The following is an 8,193-nucleotide window of genomic DNA, read 5'->3' as shown; positions in this document are numbered from 1 at the left end:
TCTAAATATTTCAGGTTGTATGACTTTGTATTTGACCTTAGCAGAAGATGAACTAATCCTGCAATATAATAGACTTTCATAGAGATATGGAAAATGGCTGCTTTTTTATCTCGGTTGCCGTGGCAACCATCAGAGAGAGGGCCTAGCCAAGATGCCGTGGAGGTTATTAAATGTGTGCTTGTGTATATTGGAAAAGTACAGCCTTTTGTCATCCTGTGTCATTCAAAGGTCTCTAATACGTAATGTTTAGGTTATTAATAAAGTAACACAGCTTTTTTTTTAATTTTGCAGGAAACAACCACCAGCTGTAAATAAAGTTAATGTACATTGGGCGTAAGTGTTAATATTGAGGGAAAAAACCTCTGTTGCCCCTATTGTAATTTTCCTCACCTAATGTGCAGGAGGGGCCTAGATGGAACCCGAAAATGTAAAGAATAGTCGCCTAGACCCCCCCCCCTCCTAGTCTGATGTAGCAATGACCTTATCACCTCTGTCAGTGTTATTTGCAACCCAGTGAGTTGTAGGTTCGTTTTCTCATATGAGAAGAAAGTGATTTCATTTGTTTTGTTTTTTTTTTCAAATATTTGCAAAGTTTATCATGTAAGGGCAAAATCGGACAGTCTACTGAAATTATTGTTATACAGATTTACCTGCTGTAACTGACCCACATACATTGGCCAGGGACGGGTGCCAGAGCACAGTATTTTATTTTCCTTCTAATTTCTGATGCTGGTGCACCTGTATTTTTCTGTGCTGCTGATATGAAATCTTTTAAAGAATGTGATCTACTTTTTAATCGAGCGTTTCATACAAGTATATAAACCAGAGCTTCTCAAACTGTGGGTCGGGACCCCAAATGGAGTCAGAAAATATGAGTTTGGGGGGTCAGGACCTGGGTGGGCCTCTCCATAGTAGCACGTCATTATTCTGTACCTCGAGGGGATGGGGGGGGGGGGGGTCAAGGCCACAATTCGTATAGACGGAGGTAGTGGATGGAACCCTGCGAATTCCACGGCTGCTCTAGCTGAGATAACAGATCTCCCGGAAAGAATTAGTAAAAAAGGGGGGAGGGGTAAAAAAAAATCTTTGGATTTTAAAGGAATGCAAGCTGCTATAATTTCAGTCTCAAATTGTATGCAAAATTTTACAGAGATTGAAATTTAGGTTAGCTATATTTACCATTATCACGGTTGATTTTTTTTCACATTACTCACAAGAGCTTCTGTGTGGGTGATACAATGAAGCCTTTTGTTAATTGAACATATGCATTTCCTTTTTTTCAACGTGTTCGTTCTTTTGGAAGATTATTGAATATTGCACATATATTTTGGGCGCAGTATTTATCCAAACATAGCCGGATAACTGGATACAGAAAGACAATCTATCTCCAGGAAGCCTAACAGCAGCCAGCGGTGTCCACCACGCTAAATGTCACAGATGTATCACATCCGATCAGTTCACTTTCATTTGTGCTTCTAAATCTGGACCATATTTAAAACAAAAGGTCTTCAAGCTCAAGAAGTTAGGCACAAGTTCGTGAACTTTTCCATCCAACTAGAAAATGACTTGAATGTCAACTGATCGAGCCCAGGAAACAGGGTACAGCAACATTTTCTGATCTCTGTCTTTATTCTTCTTACAATTAAAGTGTAAAGACCCCCAAAAGCCAACAAGCTAATGAAGTTTAAATGTTTCTTGTTGCTTTCTAAGGAGAACTACTTCGGCTGGTAACTCAAGACGCTTTGCCCCCAAAATGTTGATGCAGGATGCAGCTTTGCCATTGCCTTCTTGTGGAGGAGTAGCCTAGTGGTTAGTGCAGCGGACTTTGATCCTGGGTTCGATTCCCAGCTCCTTGCGACTCTGGGCAAGTCACTTAACCCTCCATTGCCCCTGGTACAAAAATAAGTACCTGAATATATGTAAACCGCTTTGAATGTAGTTGCAAAAAAAAAAAAAACCTCAGAAAGGCCTATATCAAGTCCCCTTTCCCTTCATGGAATCTGACTTATAGTCTAATTATGGGGCATGTTTATTAAGGTGTGGTAAGCAGCTAGGACAGGTTTTAGCATTACCAGCTGCCTTAAAGTAACTTGTGCAGTAGTAAGTCAAAGGCTAACTGCTTAGCGCTGGATGAGACAGGGACTGGGCAGGGTATGGGTGGAGATTGATGTGCAGACTGCACACTGTAGTTAGGCCACTGTAGGTAGCTGGGCTGCCAAATGTGCAGTTAACCGGGTTCATCTAACAATACCTTCATAGGTGCTTTTAGGAGCATCCTGGCTCCTACCCTGAAAGTAAAGTGGGTTAGGAAATATGTCAGTGCTGAAAAAAAAAGCAGGGTAGGGGAATGCTGGACACCCCTATTAGTGGGCCTTTGCACAATAAGGCACTTTGGGTTTTGGTTGTATTAGGCTTTAAGTGCAAGAACCTAAAGGATCTTTGATAAACATAGCCCTGTTCCTCCAAGTTCATGTGGGCTCCCCTGACAGCCAGTTCTGTATAGCAGATTGTCTACTAAAATTCTGCAGAGAGCCTTGATTACCAGCATTTCCCACCTTCCAATCGCATCTAAATCTGAAGAGAGAGAGCGAGAATCTTGCAAAGTTGCAGGTGGTAAATTCATAATTTAAGATTTCCAACCATCTGTATCTTTTAAAACTGCTGCTGCCGGCCATTAGCTGATCTGAAGGACTGACCTACAGGAAACTGGTTACAGAACAGGTAAAAGTTCTCTTCACCCCTAGTTAAAACTTCCAGCAGGGACAGGTTACATCAGCAACAACAAAATGCCCAAAAGACACTCATATCTCATAGACAATACATTCGGATTGCCGAGTCCCCCGGTGAGATTACTGTCCAGATTAGCTCTAAATGTGGATTAAAAGCGGTTCAGGCCAAGTTGTCTAATGCTTTTCTTTTCTAGTTAAACCCTTGAAACACAATGAAACCAAAGTTGAAACCAAAGTTTCTCTAACCTTTCTTCTGCTGCTCACTTATAATCGACATTCAGAAGGAAAAACAACTTTTCAAACCTTTTTCCTGGTCCCAAAATATGTTTACGGCCCTAATAACTTGCTAATTTGAAGTCATAACTCTCTTCGGACCCTTGTCCCTACCCTTCTTCCTGGCAGTGAGGCTGGTCCTGTGTAAATGACCATTAACAATCATTACAATAATAATATACACCGTGAGTGTAAGTCACAAAGATGTTTCACACCAACAAGGCCTGTTGCAGATTATGTGTGTACACACACACAAACACACACACTACATGCATACTAAGTTAAGACAAATCCATAGATCTTGCTTATCTGCCGATCAAACGCAGGGATCTACTTTGGTAAATGATGCATTAGATGCGGTGAACGTATTTGTTGTGTGAGTTTGAAAAGGCGGTGATAATCTGGACGGCAGAGATAAGAAACACCATTTATTCAGCAGCACTTTGGAAGCAATTTTCAACCTTGCTCACCCCTATTCTCTAGCAGCCTCCAGGAGCTCAGGAGATAACGATTAGGCTATTTATTATCTTCACAAGGAACAAAGATTAGCTTGCAGAGATGAAAAATTACCCCTGGATCGCAATAATAAGGAGGAGAAACCTCTAGAGCTGCTGAGCCTATATCCATTTTAAAACCAATATTGAAAAGGTGGGACAGGTTTAAAAATGTATAAGACCAGACACTGTCTATCTTATTTTAATATTCAGACTATGAATGTTACATTGGGAGGAAAAAATATTTTTTTCACACTTACTGGATGACATCTTCAGTATGGAATAAAAAGGTGACAGGAAGTAAAACATCATTTTTGTACAATACTTTAAAAATTAAAATACATTTCATCTTTTAAAAGAAATCTCGGGCACCTTAGACGTCTTTCTTCTAACATTCAAGAACGGAAATAAAACAATCTTTAAGCGTCTCACCAGTAATAACAAATACATATATATTTCACTGACCTTTTAACAAGATAGTCTTGCAATTCACTGTTGCCTAAACCCATAATAATAATCAGATTTTTTTTTTCTGGGCTTCTGCGTTTCTGCAAAACGCATATGTATTTTTCTTTGGGCATTTTACCAAACGCCCTGTGTAACTGTTAGCGGCTGATCGGAATTACAAAAAAGCTGTTCAGATTTCTTCGGTGTTTATTTTTCTTTCCTGTCCTTAATTACCTGTCCCTTCGCATACCCTTTCATCTCACCTTTCTTCCAAAGTAAATGATTTAAAGAGATACACCCCTCCCCCCCCCCCCCCCCCCCACCTTCCTAAACAGAATACGTCTGGTTATGTCTCTCATCTTTACAGTAATTAAAACGGTTATTTTGGAAATGTGCTGTTTGGTGCTGATAAGACTTATCTCTAGCATATCAATCGTTCCTTCCCCTGAATCATTTTTCAAAGACAGGCAGAAATGCATTCAATAGAGGTTTATTTTTCGGTTTGCCTAACACCCCCCCCCCCTATTATTATGATAATTCTTATATTATTAAAGTTTGGTTTTTATTTTTATTTCAAATATCTATCTTGCATTGGATTTTCTTAATATAACTGTTAATATTTAAAAGGATAGTTACCTCTCAAAATGGAATATAATTCATTTGGGGGTCCGGGAGGGGGGGGGGGATTTGCTTAAATTACACGGACTTAGTGACCATTCCATCATTTAAAAAAAATAAATGCGTTTGCTTTTCTAATAGATATTTCGACATGTTTGGTGACAACGTGTTCACATTCCCTTATAAATCTGTAAAAACGACACTGTAATTATAGCAGAAATTTAAAATATGGCCAGCTTGAATATCTGGAGACTTTTACTGTTTGCATTTTCTGTGACAAAATCCTCCTTTTAAATATGTTAGCTATGGCTGACTCGTGGAAACGATTTTTTTTCCACTAAAATCATTTTCAGCTGATAGCTGTAAGATATTCTTTCCTGAAACTTGCCTTAAACTGCACATATGTGCACACCACATGCACGATCTATAAAGACCCGAAAAAAAATGACTATAAGGAGAGTTAGAACGAAACGGGAGATGAACAAAAAAACGAGGACAAAAGTGTCCTTGAGATCTTTTAAGTAGCATTCAAGAAATTACAGCATTATTTGGGTCTGTAAAATATCAACCCATTTACAATATGAAAGTCAAATCGCGTAGGCTAGGACAGAAACGCGTAACAAAAGCTGCAAGAAACAGACAATGTGAGGTGCTTGTAAAGATACTGTAATAATGCAAATGAAGGCGAGGGGACGAGCTCTGTTATTATTAACAGAAAAAAAAACCCACAGAGGTTCGCTGGGACATCCATGAGTGCACGGGAGAGGGGGAAATTGTTGCCAGTTTTAAACGGACAACCCTGGCAACCCCTCTGCTGGCCTGTTTGTGTATTCAGCAGCTCTCAAACGCGTGAAGGCAGGTAGAGAAGGGTGCTCGGTATTAATGAATCCAGATGTGTCCTGCACCGTTGTAAATGAGCTCAGTAGTGTAAAAGAAGGTGAAAAGCAAACAAAAAAAGGAGCAGAGAAGATAAAGGAAACACTAGAAGACTTTAAAGAGGGTAAGCGGCCTAAGCCAATCTGTGGACAAATGTAAACATCACAGTTTCAAGCATTGCATTATTGAAACTATTTTTTTTTATTTCCTGTGGGTTTAAACCTTGTATATATTGGTACCCTTTTAAGATGATCTGATATTACAGACAGCACTGATTAAAAGGGAGCATCCTTAAAATAAATCACAGACAAACCTTTCTCCCTCTGAACATCAAACAAAAAAATGTAGTTTTGTTTTAATTTACCCGTCTAGTAAGAATATTTCGGTCTGAAGCTGTTAAGCGACTAGAAGGCGCTGACAAAGGATGAGGTGCTTGTTTGTTTGTTTGTTTTTTTAATGTTGTATAAACTATTATAATGTATCTGTGGCTAGGACTGAATCTATTTCGTGATTTTCTTCATTCGTCCATAGGGATGTTCATTCTAAAGACCGCTTAATGCTGGGTGACAGATAACAGCTTGCGTGTCAAATAAAGAGCTATCGGCCAGATTTTTTTTAAAAAATAACCAAGTCTTTGGGGATGATTTAATGCATTTTGAGGGTACATCTCTCCCCCTCCCCAAAAAAGTGACAGTTTATTAAAACTGTTTATTAAAAAAACAAGGTCAAAATCTTTCTTCATCTGTACTTTCTTCCATGTTCTTCCTTTTTGGCTCTTGTTGGCGTGTTGCTGAATTTTCCTACTCGCATCATGTCTAGAAACGATCCATGCTAATTTTAAGCCTAATTCTGCGTTATTTCACCAGGAAGTAGGCAAATAAATATATTTGAAATGGCGCTCTGGTGGCAACAGGGAAATAATGGAACGTACTCGTGTGTGTGGACTTTATAATTTCATGGTTGCTCGGTGGTCAGTTCAGTCATTAAGCAAAAACTGTAAAGTATGTAAAAGCTTATTTTGTAAAAATACGCAGCCACCGTTCCGGTCTGGTTCACGAACGAATGTCTTACGTGGCTCTTGGGTTTATGCTTAGTTTTATTTTATGCGTTGTTGTTGTTGTTCTTTCTCTGTTCTGCTTTGTTTATGGATTTTTTCCCTACTACAAAATAATGCTGAGATTCTCTAGAAGGCATAACAACTTTTGGCTAGTCAACACGTTTCCGAAATCTGACAAAATCAGCCTCTGCTAGAGTTCAGGCTTTTGCTCAATCAGTCTGCAAGCTGAGGAAACTCTGAAGGGACCATATCATTTAGCAATCTATGTCTGGACAGTGACTGGAGAAAACTGTTGTTGTGGATGATTTTTATTATTATTATTATTATTATTATTATTATTATTATTATTATTATTATTAAAGAAATGAAGAAAGGATGGTAAGGGAGGAGGGGAGGGAGGTTGCCGCAGACCTTCAGCCTTGCTGCACTGCACCTGCTTTCCTAGAAAGGGCTCTGAGCTTTAGTCCCGTGCGCTGGCTTTACATAGCTTTGCATTTTAAACTCTGATCTCATTTCTCTCTCACACACAAACACACACTACCGTCTTTAATTATTTTTTTCTTCTAATTTTGTTGCAGTGTGCAAGGACAGCAAAACCATACCCTAAACATTATAGTGTTTTTTTTCCTTTTTAATATGAATGGTCCACAACATCGGGTGGAAAATTCATCTTCTGTCGGGTGGCAATCATCTAAGTAAAGTCCTCCTCAGTGGAACTGTTTGGAAAGGCTACTTGTATAGATAAAATCTTTGGAAAAAAAGGTTTAGCTCTAATTTCATTGTCTTACATATATACCGGTACGTATACCTGTTCTCTCTCTTTTTCTCCAATCTACTGTATCTGATAGACAAACAGATAGTTTAAGACAGTCCTCAATCTTTTTCTTTCTTTTTTTTTTTTTTAATTGATTCCTTTTCCAGATTGTAATCCTTGGTAAGCAGAACTCATCTAGAAAGATACTGCTTTCAAAGCATTTTACTGAGAGGATTAAAGACCGAGCAAGAGTTTGCTGCTTAGGCTCACTGAAACAGTGGCTAATTTATTATGCTGAGAAGTGGATAAAGACAAAAAAAAAAAAAAGTTGAATGGTTGCAGTCTGGACTTATCTTGAAAGAAGAGCCTGTTTGCAGAATCTTTATTGCAAGGCTGGTCCTAGGGGAGTGCATTTTTATGTAAAGAGTAACTGTGGTTTGGATGAAATATTTACACAGTTATACTACACGTTGCTAATTTCGGAGAGATGGCGGGTAACTGAAGTGGTTTCAGGCACAATACCTGTGTTCTTGGCTTTAGGGAGCTAGTCAGGCGTCAAGAAAACCTAGACGTGCTCCCAAGACTCAGGGATGTTAAATTACTCTGACTGACAAATTGCAAACAAATTGCAGGTTACCACAATATGTGTACAAGTTGTCAGGTGCATATGTAACTGTATAGAAAAGGCAGGAGCAGTGCTTGCCTGGGATTAGGAAAGCGGAAAAGGAAAGGGGAACGTGCAGTAAAGGCATAATATCCCCGAGACATAAAGGGTTGGGGGGGGGGGGGGGGGGGTTTGTACTTCCTTTAAGGACATTAGTGATTGGTAGCAGATTTATTTGCAATTCAATTTTGTGCATCTTAAAAACGAAGTCTTGTTACCAAAAGGCAATAGTGTAATTTTCTAACGTCATTAACGTCCATTATTTACACTGGCAATGGCCT

This window comes from Microcaecilia unicolor, chromosome 6, assembly GCF_901765095.1.
Source record: "Microcaecilia unicolor chromosome 6, aMicUni1.1, whole genome shotgun sequence".
Taxonomy (NCBI): domain Eukaryota; kingdom Metazoa; phylum Chordata; class Amphibia; order Gymnophiona; family Siphonopidae; genus Microcaecilia; species Microcaecilia unicolor.
The sequence above is the reverse complement of the archived record's forward strand: the minus strand, read 5'-3'. Positions refer to the sequence as shown.